At 47.8% G+C, this 18,360-nt stretch overlaps 1 protein-coding gene across 1 annotated transcript in view; it reads left to right on the top strand.

Annotated features, from left to right (window-relative positions):
* The window catches only part of ZBTB38 (zinc finger and BTB domain containing 38), a 155,076-nt gene that overhangs the window by 60,018 nt on the left and 76,698 nt on the right, over nt 1-18,360 (top strand). Inside the window, exons 4-5 of the mRNA XM_062213951.1 lie at nt 3,750-3,912; nt 5,310-5,389. The gene's annotated coding sequence lies outside the window, so the exon portion shown is untranslated. The remainder of the gene's footprint in view (nt 1-3,749; nt 3,913-5,309; nt 5,390-18,360) is intronic.

Below are 18,360 nucleotides of genomic sequence, written 5' to 3'. Positions count from 1 at the left end.
TAAATGGATAAACAAAATGTCATTTTCTGCACAATAGATAGAATATTATTCGGGTATAAAAAAGAAAAAGTCTAAAATATTCTACCATATGGATGAATCTTGAAAGCATTATGCTAAGTGAAAGGAAAGCAGCCACAGAAGGCCCTATGTTGTATGAGTCCATTGTACAGAATGTCCAAGAGAGGCAAATCTAGAGAGACAGAAAGAGAGTTAGTGGTTGCCTGGTGCTGGGGCATGGGTGGAGATGAGGAGTGATGGCCCAGAGGTATAATATTTCTTTTGGGAGTAACAAAAATACAAAATTAAATTATGATTCATACAATTATATACTAAAAATCCACTTAATTGTACATTCTAAGTGGGTAAACTTTATGGTCTATAAATTATATCTTAAGAATTTAAATAGGATGAATGAAATGAGAGAAATTTGAGGCAGCGAGTATAGAGAAATATAAATTGGAGGCAGCAAGTATAGAGAAATTTTCCATGTAATTCCTTAAACTCATAAAGGTTTTATGTTGTCATTGTTTTAATTACCAGTACATAGCTGCACTTATTGTAGCAAAGGCAGGTAATGCTTAAGACAGGGTGGAGACCCAGGGAAGCGTTGTACTGACTTCTCCACATCTCCAAGTACATGGTTTGCCCAGTTCCCAGATTTCTTTTTAAAAATTTATTCAGTGGGACAAGGACAATTTCTTTTCTTTTTAAAAAAATTTATTTGAAAGAGCTAGAGAGGGAGAGAGAGGTCTTCCATTCACTGGTTCACTCTCCAAATGGCCACAATGGCCTGAGCTGAGCTGATCTGAAGCCAGGCGTCAGGAGCTTCTTCCCCGTCTCCAACATGGGTGCATCCTCCACTGCTTTCCCAAGAGCATTAGCAGGAGCTGGATCAGAAGTGGAGCAGCCGGGACTCAGAGCTGCACCTGTATGGGCTGCCTGTGATGCAGAGGGGGGCTTTAACCCTGTGTGCTGCAGAGCCGGCCCCCGTTCCCAGACTTTATCCTCACTGTATCAACCCCAGAGCATGCTTACGGATAACCATTTCTGCTTCTTTCCTTGCCTTCTCTGTTCACATTATCCTGGTCCCACGAGGTACGGCGGAGAAAGAAGCAGCCTCTCTTCTTCTTGTCAGAGCAATAAATGCATGTGTATGTGAAGCAAGCAAGGCCACGGAGCCTTTGGGGAGACAGAGCAGGGAGGTGCCCAAAGGCATTTTCTGTAGAGAGGGCAGAAAAGAATAAACAAGGCTTCTGCCAAAAATGCCTGGAACTTACAGCGCTTTCCTCAGCCCAAGGTCAGGCTCTGTGTGGATGTTGACGTGAACCTGGTCAGTCGCTGCTGCTCCCTGGATTACAAGACTGTGTCGTCTTAGGAAATTCGCCCCACTAATTCCACCTGCATGGGAATTGAGACCCTCCTCCCCTCCACACACATACGGAACAAGCATAATTCCAGAGTGGCAACTGGCACAGCTCCCAGGAACACAGTGACTACACAGCGTCCCGAGCCATCAGAGGCAGACTTCCTGAGCCCAGGCAAGGGGTCCCCACGCCACACAGGGAAGGCAAACGATACAGCAGCATACTCAGGAGGCCACCCCTTCAGCAAGGGGCTGGGAATCCTGGCTTTTATCTTCGTCTTGGAATGAGAGATTAACCCTAAGAGAATCATGGAAAAGTACAAACCACAGAACCGGAAACCACAGAGGGAGAAGGTGCCTCTGAGGTCACCCGTGCCCCAGCCCCAGACCCCCACTACACGAATGCTCTCTGCTTGCCGCCCCTCCTTGCCTTCGCTTGGGCCCTTGCAGGAATCCTCACCTAGCCCCACAGAGGCGGCGGATTCCTGACAGGGTAGTGCTGAGAGTAGCAAGTGATGACACTGTTGCGTCTCCCCTCCTCGTGTTCAGAAAGCACTGCGTGGGTCCACCTCCTTCTCTGGGTCTTGTCTTGGGAGCACCGTCATGTGTCTTCCCTTCAGTCTTCTTGCTTGGCCCAGACCTGCCCCTGTCACTTCACTGACCCTCCCACGCACAGCCATGAGGCCAGGAGATGGCAAGGACAAGCCTGGGCCTCGGCCCTCTCCGGAGTGTTCCGTCCACCATGGCTCCTGGACACTGCTTCCACCACACGCCACAGGGCTGTCTCCTGGTCTTAGCCTCTCATCCCCACTTGTGCCTGATGACAGACTCGTCCTCCGGCCTCTCTGCCAAGACTGAGGCCTGCACACTGACCCATCCAGAGGGCCTGAAGCCCAGGTAACTAGACAGAACATCCCTACGTGTTCCATTATTTCCTTGCAGCGTTGGTTTCAAGTCTGTCTTTATCCTTATCTCCTTCTCCCAGGCAGGGTGCCCTTGGTCAAGATTCCTTCATTCATTCTAGCCAATCAGCACGGGGTTAAGAACACAAATTTTGAGATGCAACGATCAGGCTCTACCACTAACCAGCTGTGAGACTTCGGGGAAGTGTCTTAACCTCTCTGAACATCTGTTTCTTCATCTCTACAACTGGGAATAATCACAGTACCTTCCTAATGGTAATACCACTGAATGAAATGACCTTTGTAAAGCACTTAGCACAGAGGCTTGAACATTCCCTCTAAGTATGCAATACGTGTGCTCGATTTTGTTTTAAGATTTAGTAATTATTTGAAAGGCAGATTTACAGAGAAGGAGAGACAGAGAGGTCTTCCATCAGCAGGTTCACTCCCCAAATGTCCTGAACGGCCAGGGCTGGGCTAGGCCAAAGCCAGGAGCCAGGAGCTTCATCCAGGACTCCCACGTGGGTGCAGGGGCCCAAGCACTTGGGCCATCCTCTGCTGCTTTCCCAGGTGCATTTACAGGGAGCTGGATCAGAAGTGGAGCAGCCAGGACTGGAACTCGGATGCCAGCCACTGATGCTCCCCATCACAGGCAGCAGCTTAACCCACCAGGCCACAACGCTAGCCCCTCTTCTACTGAATTTTAAAACATTCGTTCGTCATATATTTTCTGAGCTGCATGCCAGGCACTGGGATATAAAGATCCCTCTTAAGGAGTGGTGCCCTCTCAAATCCAGGAAGAGCCAGCTCATGTTAGCACGCGGAGAGCAGGGTGTGGGGGCTCACGGCCCCTAGCACAAAGGCAGGGGAGTACAGCCCCCGGGCGCTGCCTTCTGCTAACAGGAGAGCCTTCCCCCATTCCACGTCTCTGTTAATGCCCCTTCCACTCCCCGGGTACGGCGGGCGCCGCAGGAAGCGGAAGAATGGCAGAGGGGGAAATGGGAGAGGTCCCAGGTAAACACCCTCCTCCTCCCCTTCCCCTCCTCTCTCTGCCAGACAGCGGCCATGCCCCTGGCGTTCAGGAGAGGATGTCCTCTGGGAAGGCCTTGTGGACTCTGCCGGGAACAGTTCCTGAAGTGGGGACGGCGGCTGGGGGTGGGGAGGCGGCAGGAATGTTCTCGGGCCTGCTGCTGGCGCTGGCCACTGTGCGAGAGGAGGGCCTCTGGACATCAAAGGTTCCTTTTGTCCCCTTCCGAGTGGCAGGGCAGCCGGGCCGCTGGCGATGACTCAGGCCGGGCCCTGACGTCACCCACGCCCAGCCACTGGCCTCCCTCTGCAGCCAGGAAACCGGCTGGGGCGTGGCACTCGCAGCTGCAGCAAATCTCAAAATAAGGAGGCCACTGCCTTCCTCCCCCTCTGCGCCTCCCCACGGCACACCTTGCTTCTCCCTTCTCTTCAAGCCTCATGGAAGGTTTTCCTTGCAGATCAACTTTCAGAATATAGAAGTCAGAATGCGTGACATCATCAGAAAAACATGTGGAGCTGACGTGGACGAGCAGTGAAGCCCCGACGGCGACACCGCAGGAACAGTGCCGAGCCCTGCCAGGGGGCCGCCTCCTCTGCGCCTCCGACGAGCCGCGCCTGCGCGTAAGTGAAGGCCCGCCCTCGGCCCCGCGCCCTGCGCCTGCGCGGCGGGCGGCCATCTTGACCCCTGACGCCGGGACTTGGCAGGGCCGGGCCTGGAGGGGGTGTGGGTGTTGCATTCGGGAGACCCTCAAAAGAAGCTCCTGAAGGGATGTGCGCGCTCTCTCTTCTCCACGAGAGCACGCACACACACGCACGCACTCACACACTGTTACTGAGACTGAAACCCTGAGGGACATGGCCAGTCTGGTGCTCGCTTCTCCGCACCAGCCGTCGTTTCGTTTCCTTTTGGCTGAGTACCCTGTTTCGAACTGCTGGAGTGTTTGTTCAGAGTTCCGGACAGCTTGCTTCCTGGATCTTAACACCCAGTGATCAGACACAACAATAAAGTCTGCTCGAGGGAAGCACATGTTCTGTGACGCCCAGTGGCGTTTTCACACGCAACCTGATGATAGATGGCTGGCTCGCCCTGCGCCCCGCGGCCGTAACAGAGCGGGGTCCGGGGTGTTCCGGGCGTGCGCTCCTTTGCTCTCTCCTTCCCTGTTTGCAGAGGCCCTTATTTCTGTTCCTACTTGTACTATGACATCTAGGGTGATACCAAACACAACGACACATTAGCGTGCTTCTGTTTTCACTTGGTCTAAAAACTCTTAGGTCTTTGCACAGCCTGTAACTGTACAAGTTCTGGAAGTTCCTTCCTAAGTAAGTTAAGTTTCCAAAAAGAAAGACAAAAATGTTATGTGCATTAGAGCCGCAGAGCACCTGGGCATAGAAATTAGGCCCTGATTTTCCTGGCTTTAAAAGTCATACATTGAGACAGCATCTAGTGCTCTTATAGCTTATTTAGCCGAATAGATCTGTTCTTTATAAATTTCACTTAAAAAGGATTGGGGGGTATGTTTTTTAAGTGAGTTTTATTTTTAAGGTCTGTAGGGAAGCTTGTCATTTACTGGAAAACAGTGGCAAATTCTTTTGTAAACTGATAACATCCTTTGGAATTTTTTTAAAGATTTTTATTTATTTATTTGAAAGAGTTACAGAGGAGAGGCAGAGAGAGAGAATGGTCTTCCATCTAATGGTTCACTCCCCAGTTGTCCACAATGGCCGGAGCTGTGCGGATCCAAAGCCAGGAGCCAAGCATTTCCTCTGGGTCTCCCACATGGGTGCCGGAGCCCAAGGAGTTGGGCCATCTTCTACTGCTTTCTCAGGGCATAGAAGAGAGCTGGATCAGAAATGGAGTAGCCGGAACTAGAACTGGTGCCCATATGGGATGCTGGCGCTTCAGGCCAGGGTGTTAACCCACTGCACCACAGCGCCAGCCACATCCTTTGGAAAATAACTATCACACTCTTTAGTATATTGTTTTTCAGGTCTTATGTTTTACTTTTGTTTTGTTCTAGTCTATGAGGCTGTCTTGGAGTAAGATTACTACATTGCTGATCTTCTGGCTACGAGATCTCAATGCTGTGACCACAGTTTGGTGAGTGTGGATTGTCCCTAATAACTGCTTAACTTTAAATCTACTAATTGTTCTTTTTTGTTCTGTGTCTAGATTTTTTTAAAAAAAGGGAAAAAGGTCACAGAGACTTTTGTACATGCTAACAGCTGTATCAAAGAGGATGTGTGTTAAAATAGGCTAATAGCTGTAAAAGATCCCCAAATCAAAACGTATAATAGTCCAAACACAGCAGAAGTTTATTTCTTGCTCATGTAGTGTTGTAGGTCAATGGAATAACTCACACATTCATTCAGATTCACAGATTGAGAGAGACTCTGCCTTTTGCAGCTTGTAGTTACCAAGACACTCTGGAAGTATCTGCCCTCCACTGCGGAAGAAGAGTGTAAAAATGTGCACAGGGAGGCTTGTGAGGGCCATGCCTACATGGCGCACATCACTTTTACTCACGTTCCATTAGCTGAAACATGGTTATGTGACCGTAACTAGCCACTAAATATTTTGAGAAATGTAAGTCTTTGATGAGTCCCAGAGACCGCTCTGGACAAGAGAGAATTCTATCTGACATAGCACATAAAGGAACTTGGAGATGTTCAAGGATAAAGTTGCAGAATGAAGCAGTGAGAGAAGTAAAAAATTGCCAGATATTTAGAATTCCCTGACCCTAGTGGGTAACATCTTGTCTTGTGGGCTAGGAGTCTGGAGGAGGTTTCTCAAGCTACACTGTCCATTCCAACCCTGAGCCCTTAGACAAATGCCGCCATGCTGTCAGTGGTTAATGAGCCAGGAAGAACATTCTTTCCCTGCTTTTTCCTTTCCAGGGTTCTCTTAGTCTAGAATTGTTCTGGCTTAGCCTCCTGTTCATGGAGCTATGGTACTAGTTGGGATTGTCCAAAAGAATTTCCCGTAACTACAGCCCCAATGATCTGTAGGAATGCTCGTGGTTTTCTTATCTCATGGTTTTGTCTGTTCCTGGAGGGTTTGGGAAACTATCCAGCCTGATCTGCCCCACTCTGGGGCACTTAGTCAGGGGGAAAATATTGACTCAGGAGAGACCTTTGAACCAGTTATTAGAAAGACATTTAAAATAGACCAGAAATGTTTATGGTGGAGATAAGTAATGCTATACCCCAAAGGATTTGATATATAATTCTAATTTCTCTTTAGGAAAAACTTGAAAGCACATTCTGAAATAATGAAAGGTAGATTTATAAGCTCTCTTTGAGAAACCGTTAACTAGCTTTATATTTTATGTAGGCATTTAACCATGGTTGGTTTTGGTACAATATTCTACTTGCTGGTAAATATCAGAAACCACATCGCAGGGGCCTTATGATGCCCTTCGTTTAAAGACCTCCAATAAAAATGGACTAAAGGCTGCCTCAGCTGCCTGGTACCTGTGCCTCTAGTTTTATTGTTAATATCTGGCTAAACACTCTAGTTTGTGATTGAATTTCACCCCTGGACTTGACGTTTCTGGCACCCACAGCCACACTCTGAAGGACATTCATTGTCCTTTGTGTGGGAAAGCCTGTTACCAGCCAGTTTGACACAGCAACTCAGGTCCCTGGTGACAACACCTGATGCCTGGCTTACTCTCCTAGTACTGCTGCCTAGCGTCTGCCCAGTCCCCTCACATCAGGAGTAGGCTGGGGAGGAGTGAAATAGAATAGAAATCTAATTTATTTCAAAAATACTTCAACCTCTGACAGTCTGTTTTCCTGGGCTTCTGATAACTAAAAGCTTCTACTGAGCTGGAGGCTGGCTATGCTGGTAAAGTAAGTTAAAGAGAAGTCCAGATTGAATGGGGGAATACAGTGCCTGCTGGAAGGGTGCAGCCAAAGGAATAAGTTGAGGACAAGTATCAGATCTCAAAAACTGGGGCCAAGTGGAGACCATTTGTTGCTGGAAGTCCCAGTCTAGCAGAGGTTGACATTGGGGGAAGAGCAAAAGCTAGAAGTCAAGGAGGAAAGATGTCAGAATCAATTCACTGGGGAGATGACTAGTCCCCCGCTTGTTCATTTCAACTGCCAGCTGCTGTGACTCCTCACAGCATTAAGTATGCAGAAATTGACATAGAGTAGTGTTAGGCTCGTGGGGAGGGACCAACCTCTTGATTTCTGATTTCTAGCAGTGCCATATGGCAGGGAGAAATCACATATGCAGAATTCTACTGGGGTCAATGCTTGGTATTTGAAAGAAACCCATAGATCCCCATGACCACGTGATTGTTTTATTCCAGCAAGCTGAGTGACCTTGCAGGTGATGCCAGCAAAGCAAGATTATGTAAAAATAGACATTTTTAAACTGTTTGTATGTTCAACCAAATAAAAAAGCATCCAAGTAGACATCATAGGAAATATTAAACTTTCCTGATCTTCCTTAACCTTAATTTTGTAATTTTGTTTTTAATTGTAATAGCATATCAAAGGTATACTGCAAATTGGAGGCACTGTAGTCTTTTCAGAACGTAGGCCATCTCAAAATCTTAACTGGTTTTGCTGGTCCACAGTGAGCATGTATAGGTTAAGCACAGTGGTCTCACATAGGCAGCACCTAGACCAGTAGGTTATTTTTGACCCCAGAGGTCTTATAACTGACTTTGCTCAGAAATGCTAGCTCCCTTCACCCATGGGTCAGCATTGTGAACATTCTCTTACTCCCTTTAGGGTATTTTGCAATAAGACCACGTCACTTTCACCAAAGCTAAGCATTCATAGTAAGAGGGCTTCGTAATTTCTCACGCTGAAATCCCCTAATTTCTTGTCAAGAACCAACTTGGAAAATACCAAGCTGAAGACTTCAGGGTTTTGTTTTTAACTCAAGAAGCCTCTGGTTTTCATCAGAACTTAATGCTTCCTCCCACCCTACAAATGATTTTTTTTAAAGCATTATTTTATTTATTTAAAAGACAGAGTTACAGAGAGAAGTAGAGCCAGAGAGAGAGAGAGAGAGAGAGAGGTCTTCCATTCCACTGGTTCACTCCCCAAATGACTGCAATGGCCAGAGCTGAGCTGATCTGAAGCCCGGAGCCAGGAGCTTCCTCCAGGTCTCCCATGCAGGTGCCCAAGGAGTTGGGTCATCCTCTACTGCTTTCCCAGGCCATAGATGAGAGCTGGATGGGAAGAGGAGCAGCCAGGACTAGAACTGGCACCCATAAGGGATGCTGGCACTGCAGGCTGGGGCTTTAACCCATTGTGCGACAGCGCCGGCCCCTACAAATGATATTTTAAAGAAGTGTAATGCTGAGACTGTCAAAATAAGTAAGATAACATGTACATACTGGTTTAGGCAAGTTAGAAAAGTATATGTCAAGCCAAAGTGTTGAAGATAATTTCCATAATTATGGTCAATATTGGTGTTTTGGCTTTTTAACAATATTATAGCATGATTTTTTTTTAATTTGTCTTTGAGACTATTCCTAACCATATGCCAAAGCATATGATATACAAATTTAGAGGCCAGGGGCTGACACTGTAATGTACCAGGTAAAGCCACTGCCTGTGATGCCGGCATCCCATATGGGTACAGGTTCACATCCCCTGTGCTCCACATCCAATGCAGCTCTGCTGATGGCCTGGGAAAAGCAGCAGAAGATGGCCCACGTGTTTAGACCCCTACACCCATGTGGGAGACCTGAATGAAGCTCCTGTCTCCTGGCTTTGGTCTGGCCCAGCCCTGGGGGGAGTGAAACAGCAGATAGAAGATCAGTCAGTCTCTCTCTCTCTCTCTCTCTCTCTCTTCCCCTCATTCCCTCCCTCCATCCCTCTCTCCCTCCATCTCTCTCTCTTTCTGGGTCTTTCTGCAAATCCAACTTTCAAAATAAATAAATAAATCATCTTAAAATAATTATTTTTGAGGCCCACTTGGAAAGGTTGACTCTAGGCCAGAGGCCTAACTGAAAGGCTTCTAATCTTACTCTAGAGACATCTGACCCGGAATCTTTGAGGGAGGATAGATGAGTCACCTCTCTACCAAAAGAAGATGATTCCTGGCACTCTCTGGGACTCCCGATGCCTGGGGGCAAGTAGACTTGGAAACCACTGTACAGAAGCAGCCAGCCTGACTAGCACCTCCCAAGGCTGAGGGGAGCTTTCATCTTTGTCCGAACTCCTCTAATCAGCAGTGCCATCGAATCAGTCTTATACCAGGGGTGAGACTGGAGATGATACTGCGGCGCCGGCACACCAGGTTCTAGTCCCGGTGGGGCGCCGGATTCTGTCCCGGTTGCTCCTCTTCCAGTCCAGCTCTCTGCTGTGGCCTGGGAAGGCAGAGGAGGATGGCCCAAGTGCTTGGGCCCTGCACTCGCATGGGAGACTAGGAGGAAGCACCTAGCTCCTGGTTTTGGATCGGTGCAGTGCACCAGCCATAGTGGCCATTTCGGGGGTGAACCAACAGAAGGAAGACCTTTCTCTCTCTCTCTCTCTCTCTCTCTCTCTCTCACTGTCCACTCTGCCTGTCAAAAAAAAAAAAAAAAAGATGTCACTTAAATAGCAAATTTCCCTCCATGTCCCAGATCCTACTGGGACATGTAGCAGGAAAATAGTGTTTAGTTAAAAGGGCTTTCTCGTTGACATAAATTCCTTGGCATCAACTACACTGAGGTCCCTCACAAAAGGAACAGCTTAAATTTTAACTCAAGGGGTGAGTGTTTGGCACAGCAGCTCAGGGCCATGCTTGGGGTGCCCATGTCCCAGATTGGAGTGCCTGGTTCCAGTCCCAGCTACTAAACTTCCAGTCCAGCTTCCTGCTGATAGGCACCCTTAGAGGCAACAGGTAATATAGGTCAAATATGTACCCTCCATCTGGGAGACCCAGATTGAGTTTCTGACTCCTGGCTTTGGTCCAGCCCAGAGAGTGGATATTGTGGGCATTTGGGGAGTTAACCAGTAGATGGAATATCTCTCTATATCTCTGTGTATCTCTCTGTCTTTTGAATACAAATGAAAATAAATTTAAAAAAAATCTCTCAAGGTAGCTTTAGCATGACAAGACTATAAAAAAAAAACTTTATTTACAAAAAAAAAAATGGAGAAGAGCTGATGTCAGCCCCAAGACTAATTCTGTTGTCTTGAGTCTTCTAGAAGAAGCCAGGCTGTGGCCATCCTGAACTCATAAGAGACCCTCTTCCTTCTGTTTCAGATTATGGGAGATTAATTAATTAAAAAAAATTTTTTTGACAGGCAGAGTGGACAGTGAGAAGGAGAGAGAGAAAGGTCTTCCTTTTCCATTGGTTCACTCCCACAATGGCCTCTGCGGCCAGCGCACCGTGCTGATCCAAAGCCAGGAGCCAGGTGTTTCTCCTGCTCTCCCATGCGGGTGCAGGGCCCAAGCACCTGGGCCATCCTCCATGGCACTCCCGGGCCACAGCAGAGAGCTGGACTGGAAGAGAAGCAACCAGGACAGAATCTGGCGCTCCAACTGGGACTAGAACCCGGGGTGCCAGCACTGCAGGTGGAGGACTAGCCTATTGAGCCGCAGTGCTGGCAATTTTTAAATCTTAATCTTTTTCTTTTCAAATAAATAGTTATAACTAGTCAATGTATAAAATCTGGAAAATACATAAAAATGTCAAGTAAGAAATAAAATCACTAGTGAACCAACAACCAAGTTATAATTTATTTTTTTTAAAGATTTATTTACTTATTTGAAAGTCAGAGTTACACAGAGAGAAATAGAGACAGAGAAAGAGAAGTCTTCCATCCACTGGTTCACTCCCTAATTGGCCACAATGGCCAGAGCTGCGCCAATCCGAAGCCAGGAGCCAGGAACTTCTTCTGGGTCTCCCATGTGGGTGCAGGGGCCCAAGGACTTGGACCATCTTCTACTGCTTTCCCAGCCCGTAGCAGAGAGCTGGATCGGAAGTGGAGCAGCCAGGTCTCGAACCGGTGCCCATGTGGAATGCTGGCACTGCAAGTGGCGGCTTGACCAGCTACGCCACAGTGCCAGTCCCCCAAGTTACAATTTAATATTAACATTTTGTTGTAGTAGTATTTCTTTCAAGTTTTTCCTGTATTTTTTTCTTTTAAAAAGTAATGAAATGGGGCCGGCGCCGTGACTCAACAGGCTAATCCTCCGCCTAGCAGCGCCAGCACACCGGGTTCTAGTCCCGGTTGGGGCGCCGGATTCTATCCCGGTTGCCCCTCTTCCAGTCCAGCTCTCTGCTATGGCCCTGGGAAGGCAGTGGAGGATGGCCCAAATGCTTGGGCCCTGCACCTGCATGGGAGACCAGGAGAAGCACCTGGCTCCTGGCTTCGGATCAGCGAGATGTGCAGCCGCAGCGGCCATTGGAGGGTGAACCAACAGCAAAGGAAGACCTTTCTCTCTGTCTCTCTCTCTCTCACTGTCCGCTCTGCCTGTCAAAAAAATAAAATAAAAAAATAAAAAAAAGTAATGAAATGGTATTTTATATTTTTTACCCCACTTACCATTACATTGTAAATATTTTTCTAAATGTTTAAATAATTCACTAAATAGTCTTTGAAAACATGAGTTTTGTTTTGATTTTTAAAAAAATATTTATTTTATTTAAAGGGCAGAGTGACACAGAGAGAGAGAGATCTTCCATCTAATGGTTTACTTCCCAAATATCCATAACAGCTAGGTCTGAGCCAAGAGCCAGAAAGTCCATCCTAGTCTTGCATGTGGGTGGCAGGGGATCAGGTACTTGAACCGTCATCTGCTCCCTCCCAGGAGCATTAGCAGGGTCATGGTTCAGAAGCACAGAGAAGCTCTCAAAATAGGCCCTCTGAATCAGGATGTGGAGCAGAACTGGGACTTGAACTCAGTACCCTGACATAGGATGTGAGTATTTCAAATAGCATCTTAATAGCTACAACAAATGCCTACCCCTAAATGAAGTATTTTTAAAGTACTCAGTGCATACTAGTGAACTAACCTCTAGGAGGCTGTCAGTGTCTGTCTCAAAACCTTGATCTTGGGGCCAGTGCTGTGGCGTAGTAGGCTAAGCCTCCACCTGCAGCACCGGCATCCCATATAGGTGCCTGTTCGAGTCCCGGCTGCTCCACTTCTGATCCAGCTCCCTGTTTATGTGCCTGGGAAAGCAGCAAAGGATGGCCCAAGTCCTTGGGCCCCTGTACTCACATGGGAGTCCCGGAAGAAGCTCCCAACTCCTGGCTTCAGATCAGCTCAGCTCAGGCCATTGTGGCCATTTGGGAAGTGAACTAGTGGGTGGAAGACCTCTCTCTTTCTCTCTGGATCTACCTCTCTCTGTAACTCTGCCTTTCAAAAAATAAATAAATAAAATAAAGCTTTAAAAAAAGGGGGAGGAAACATGACCAAAAAAAACCAAAAAAAGAAAAAAAAAAAAAACTTGATCTTCAGTTTCACATGTGAAAATGCTTGTTCCTAACCCCCGTGGCATCAAGCTCTGAGAAGCAGAGAGATATCTCACACCAGCTGGCTCAGTCCCCAAATGCCTAAAACAACTAGAGATGGGCCAGGCCAAAGCTGAAGCTGGGAACTCAGTCTGGGTCTCCCACGTGGTGGCAGGGACCCAGGTACTTGAGCCATCACCTGCTGCCTCCCAGGGTGTGCATTAGCAGGGAGCTGGACTCAGGAGTGGAGCTCTCGAATCCAGGCACTCCAACATAGGACGCAGGCATCCTGAGCAGCATTTTAACCACTATGCCAAACACTGGCCCTCACTCTCCCAATTTGTATGCCCATTAACACCTGACAACAGTTGACATGCTGCACTCAGTTCAATTAACATGCGATTCAGCAAACACGAGTTAGGCAGAAAAAGAGAACTCTGAGCTAGTCTATCTAAAGCAGAATGTAGCTTATAGCCTCCTTCCAGCCTCAGAATTCTATGTTTTCCCTTAACCATGGCATGGTACGGGAAAAAGAGTACTTGCTAGGGAGTCAGGAAGCTTTGTTGTAAATATGAAACCACACAAGCCCAGAATGGCCCATTTGCTTCCTGGTGGTCACCCAGAGACAGAGTGACTGAGGTCCAAAGACTCCCACACGCTGGGTAGCAAACAAAAAGCACCAATTAGAAGAGTAACTCCTGAAGCAAACTCCTGCCTCAGCCAGGGAACTTTGATCTGCCTTCTGATAGACAAGGCCACGTCGCAAGACAGGGAGCCCAGGTGCCCATCTTGGTCACCTAATGAAGCCAGACCGTACGTACGGGACCCTGAGGCAACGGCACAGAAGCAAAATGCTGGTGAACATAAGGCAGCCACGCAGGGAACATCCATGAGGTCCAGGTCCAAGAACGGAGTCGTGGGTGGGTCTAGAGCCAGAAACCAAAATGGCAGAATGGGGTCGGAGCGGATGCCAGACTAAAATCTGGGGTAGTTCTCAGTTGAGACAGAAGTGAGTTGTAAAGAAGACGAAGCAACTGTCAGAGGGGAGGTATTACCTCCAGGACAAGTGTCCTTTAGCTCCACAATCCAAAGGGCGCCTCCCCAAGCTGTACCTGCCCTTTTAAATCAGCAGGTAAGTGGGAGCAGAGGGTCAGAGAGAAAGGACCTACAAGTGGAAATTTAGAAAACAACGGAAAAAACAATCGTTGCAGAGAACACAGTGAAAAACAACAACCAGCTTGTTTATGTTCTCACCACCTTCTAAGAGGAAGTGTGACTGTCCGTCCAGCCTGCAGAACCCTGCTGGAAGCTGTCAGACCACACCCACCCATCACCTGATAGCATCTGACTGCCCCTGCTTCCTCCCATTTTACCACCTCAGCTGCTGAAGGGCTGCCAGGTGCACCATTTGACTTTCAAGTTCTGCTTCCACAGGCTGCTCAGCTCCCAACAGTGCCCTTTTCACGGTCAAGTTCTGCACATCATTTAGTTTCCTTCATTCCTAAATCTGCGTCGCTCCCCTGTGCCAGCACCTACAGGAGCAGCTCCGCTGATGCAGAGGCATCAGAGGACTTGCCTGTGACCGCCACGCTTCACTGCCTGGTGCGTGCCACCATTATCTCATGGCTGGCTCCATTCTGGATCTCTACTCTCCTGATTCTTGACCTCCTGGTCCAAATTTGTGGCTCTGGGGTTATGATGAGTATGGATTCTGGCAGTGTCTTCACCCTCCCATGAATCAGAGGTGTAACAGTGGGGGGCAGACTGGGGCAGTTCAAGTCCTCACTGTAATGTCTGTCCTAGGCAAGGCCCATCTACCTGATGTCCCGCACAACTTGCATGCCTGAGGCACCTAGATGCAGTTCTAATTGCTTCCACAACCTGGGTCCTTGGGCCAGCAATGTCTATGGGATGGTGAAAGCAGTTCCTTCGGCAGTTCTGCCTCCCCAGAAGGTAGAAACCAGAGCTCCCTGACATTTAGATGAGGGGACACATGCTGCTGGAAGGTCCTGAGTGGTTGCAGAGCAGGAAGTTCAAGGACAGAAAGTGTTCAGTGGATCCTGAGATTCGACAGGGGCCATTGTTGGTCCCTCTCCATGTTGACTCCATCTTTAACCTCCCTTCACACTATGCTAATAACTAACTTTAGGAATAAAAATCACCACATGGGCTCTGGCCAAAGCTGCCCTCGCCCTGTGGCTGTCATGTCACTTCTCCCACTCCATGGCCATGTGTGCTGCTGGGACCCAGTCTGCCTTCTGGTCTGAGCAGTACTGCCTCAAAGAGCTCTTGCCGGCCCAGATGGCAATGTCCCACCACTGCTGTCAGGAGCAACCTCATGTCTGGAGAAACCAACCCACTTCTCCATCACCTACATGCCTTATGTTCCAGACTGCTGTATAGACAATTATAAGGAAAGCTGGATAGTGAAAGATATCCAAGGTTTGAAATCCTCAGACTTTATTACTGCCATCTTGATTGTGGACCATCAGAAGGAGTCTCTATACATCCATCAGAGTGGCTAAAGTAGACTGATATAACCAAACACTGGTGAGCATGGATCTGGCATACATGGTTGATAGGCATGGGAACGGTGCTGTCACTGTCATAAACAGTTTGGCAGTGTCTTATAAAGTCAAGTGTATAGTTACTATATGATCCAGCAGTCCCAGTCTTGGGTGTTTAAATGAGAGACGTGAAGACTCAGGATCACAGTAACCTGTACGTGAATGTTCGTAGCAGCCTTATGGGTAATACTGAAAACTGAAAGCTAGTCGAATGTTTTGCAACATGTGCATGGATAACAAACTGTGGCACACCCTCACCTTGGATACTATGCAGCAATAAGAAGGTACACACTCTTCAAACACCCCGAGAATAGATCACAAGGGTATTGTGCTAGGTGAAAGAGAGTCGATTGCAAAGGCTTCTATACTGCTTTTCTCCACGTATAGAACATCCTCAAAGTGACCGACTTCACAGTGAGAGAGAATGAGTGGTTGCCAAGGGTAAGGCTGGGGGGAAGGGTGTCCCTCCTGTCAGTCAGTTCACGGCATTGTGGTGAAGGAATAGTTGTATGTCCTGGGTGTGATGGTGGTTACTCCAGTCTCTACATGCAATAGTGTTTCATACAACTGTGGACACACACACAGAGGCAAAATCAAATGAAGATCTGTACCTGAGTACATTTCTTGGTTTAGACAATGAGCTACTGGTAAGTGAAACATCACCAGGGAAGCTAGATAAAGGCTATACTTACTGCAGTCTTTTTGTAACTTCTTGCAAATTTTACACTGCTTGAAGGAAAAGTTATTAAAAACAAAATTTTTTTTATATTAAAAAAAAAAAAGCTTAAAAAGGGAGACATTCTGCACCCCTGAGGAGGGGCTGACATCCCCTGGCTTCTGTCTTGTGAGCACCTCCTGTTGATTTTGCCACCTTCTGTTGTGTGGTTAGGCCTCCACAGCATCCTGGTAGCTTTGGCCTCACCCTCTGCTCTTCCATCTCCGGTGGAATGAAGGCTCAAGCATTGCAGCACTGAGTGTGAGCACGCCCCTCCGCCCCTCCCGGAGACTGCCACTTCAAAGCTGGGTAAAGACAGAAAGATCTAAGACCTGGTCTCCCGATGAAAATCGAGGACAAATCACCCTCCACGGCCCGCTTAGTAATTTCTCTCCTGGAATGGCTCTTTGTCGGCTCTGCTCTTCATACAGATTATTCTCTTCACCTTCACCAAACGGCCCTCCTTTAATGGAAGGAGATTAACCCTTCTGTGCCCCCTTTCAGTCTCATTCAGCTGGGGGCTTGCCTCGAGGCGCGCTGCTATGCCCAGGCCTGGGCCTCAGCTGAAGCTGCAGCCGGGGGAGATGGCTGCCTCCCCTGTGAGGCAGAAAACACCTTTCTGCCTGGAAAGACGGTCTTGAAATTAAACTTATCCTCAGAGACCTGGGTTTGCAGGACGGCACTGCACAAGGCCAGGGGCAGTTCGGTCAAGGGGGACTCACTTTGCTCTCTACCATTAGAGCCCCCTCTTACTGACCGCCCTGCTCTGCAGAGGGGTCCCCAGAACGACAGAAGATTGAGGCTGAGCATGCGGGCTGAGGCCTATGTGGCATCCTGTCCGGATGTGACAGCACAGGCACACACCAGCCACCGTCACCAGGACTGGCCGCAGCCCCCAGCTTCCTGCCGTGACTTAATATGGTGGACTCATCTTGAGAGTCCAGGGTGAGGGGGTCAGAGGTGTGCGTTTCCCAGGTCTGGCTGCGAGCTGGCAATCAGGACAGTGTGCTAGAAAGGTAAAAATTTGAATTGTTGCCTTTTGTGGGCGTTGGTGACTCTCCTACTTTTGCACCTTCTGGTTTCAAAACCATACTGAACAATGGAAAATGAAACCTACAACTTATTTTTAGCTGTTCTGCTAACTCATGAGATTTTTCTTTGCAAACCAAATAGGATAAAGACTACTTCAGCTGGCTAAACTTAGTATGATTGACTTAATATAGAAATCCGCCCTGGTTCTCTGAGACTTCCCAGATGACACTTGGTCCCAGGTGATCTTTTGGCCAACATTTACTATTTTGCTTAAAATTATATTTAGTTGAGCTTTCAAAAAATTTTTAACACTCATACTGTCACATTTTCTTCTGCGAGTATCTGGGCAGCACCATTGTAAATGCACTATACTGCCATCTATGCATTAATTCACTTAATCTATAACCATTTATTAAGTATCTGTTTAAGTGATAGCTTGGAGTGGTTTTGGAAGATTTATTTTATGTATTTATTTGAAAGAGCAACTGAGAGAGAGGGAGAAAGAGAGAGACATCAAGATCTTCCATCTGCTGGTTTATTCCGAAAAATGACTGCAACAGCCAGGGCTGGGCCATGCCAAATCCAGAAGCCAGAAACTCTATTCTGGTCTTGCATGTGGCAGGTAGGGGCCCAAGTATTCATTCCGTCTTCTATTGTCTTCCCAGGTATATTAGCAAGGAGCTGGAAGAAGGGAAAATGTGACCCATGTGGCTTGTTTTCTTCTTTTTAAAGATTTATTTATTTATTTCAAAAGCAGAATATGAGAGAGAGAGAGAGAGAGAGAGAGAGAGAGAGAGAGAGATCTCATCCCTCTGGTTCACTCCCCAGATGGCCCCAATGGAAGTGGAGCAGCTGGGTCTTGAACTGGTGCTCATATGGGATGATGGTGTTGCAGGTGGTGGCTTAACCCTCTGTGCCACAATGCTGTACCAGAAGCAGAGCAGCTGGAACTCAAATCAGTGCTCTGATATGGGATGTGGGTGTCCCAGATACTGCCCCAACCTGCTGCACATCAATGCTGGCCCCTGGAGTTTGGTGCCCATGGTTTGCTCACTGATCCTTGCTACCAGGAGTCCACTCCTTTCTGAGAGCATTCACAAATGTTAATGGATAGGAATGAGAAAGATCATGTCCAGGAACTGGAGAAAGCCTCCTGGAGTTCGATTCCTCAGGCACGTCTGTGCCCCCAACCCTTTATTCTACTGCCTCATGAGCCCTGAACCGGTTAATTCCCCTTGCTTACCCCCAGGCGGGGCGGGGTTGTGGGGGGTGGCGTGTGATTAGAAAAGCTCCCTCTGAGAGCCATCTGGCTTCCAGGTAACATTACCACCAATGAAGCACGGT

Source organism: Lepus europaeus, chromosome 2 (assembly GCF_033115175.1).
Source record: "Lepus europaeus isolate LE1 chromosome 2, mLepTim1.pri, whole genome shotgun sequence".
Taxonomy (NCBI): domain Eukaryota; kingdom Metazoa; phylum Chordata; class Mammalia; order Lagomorpha; family Leporidae; genus Lepus; species Lepus europaeus.
This window is presented reverse-complemented; position numbering and strand designations above follow the sequence as displayed.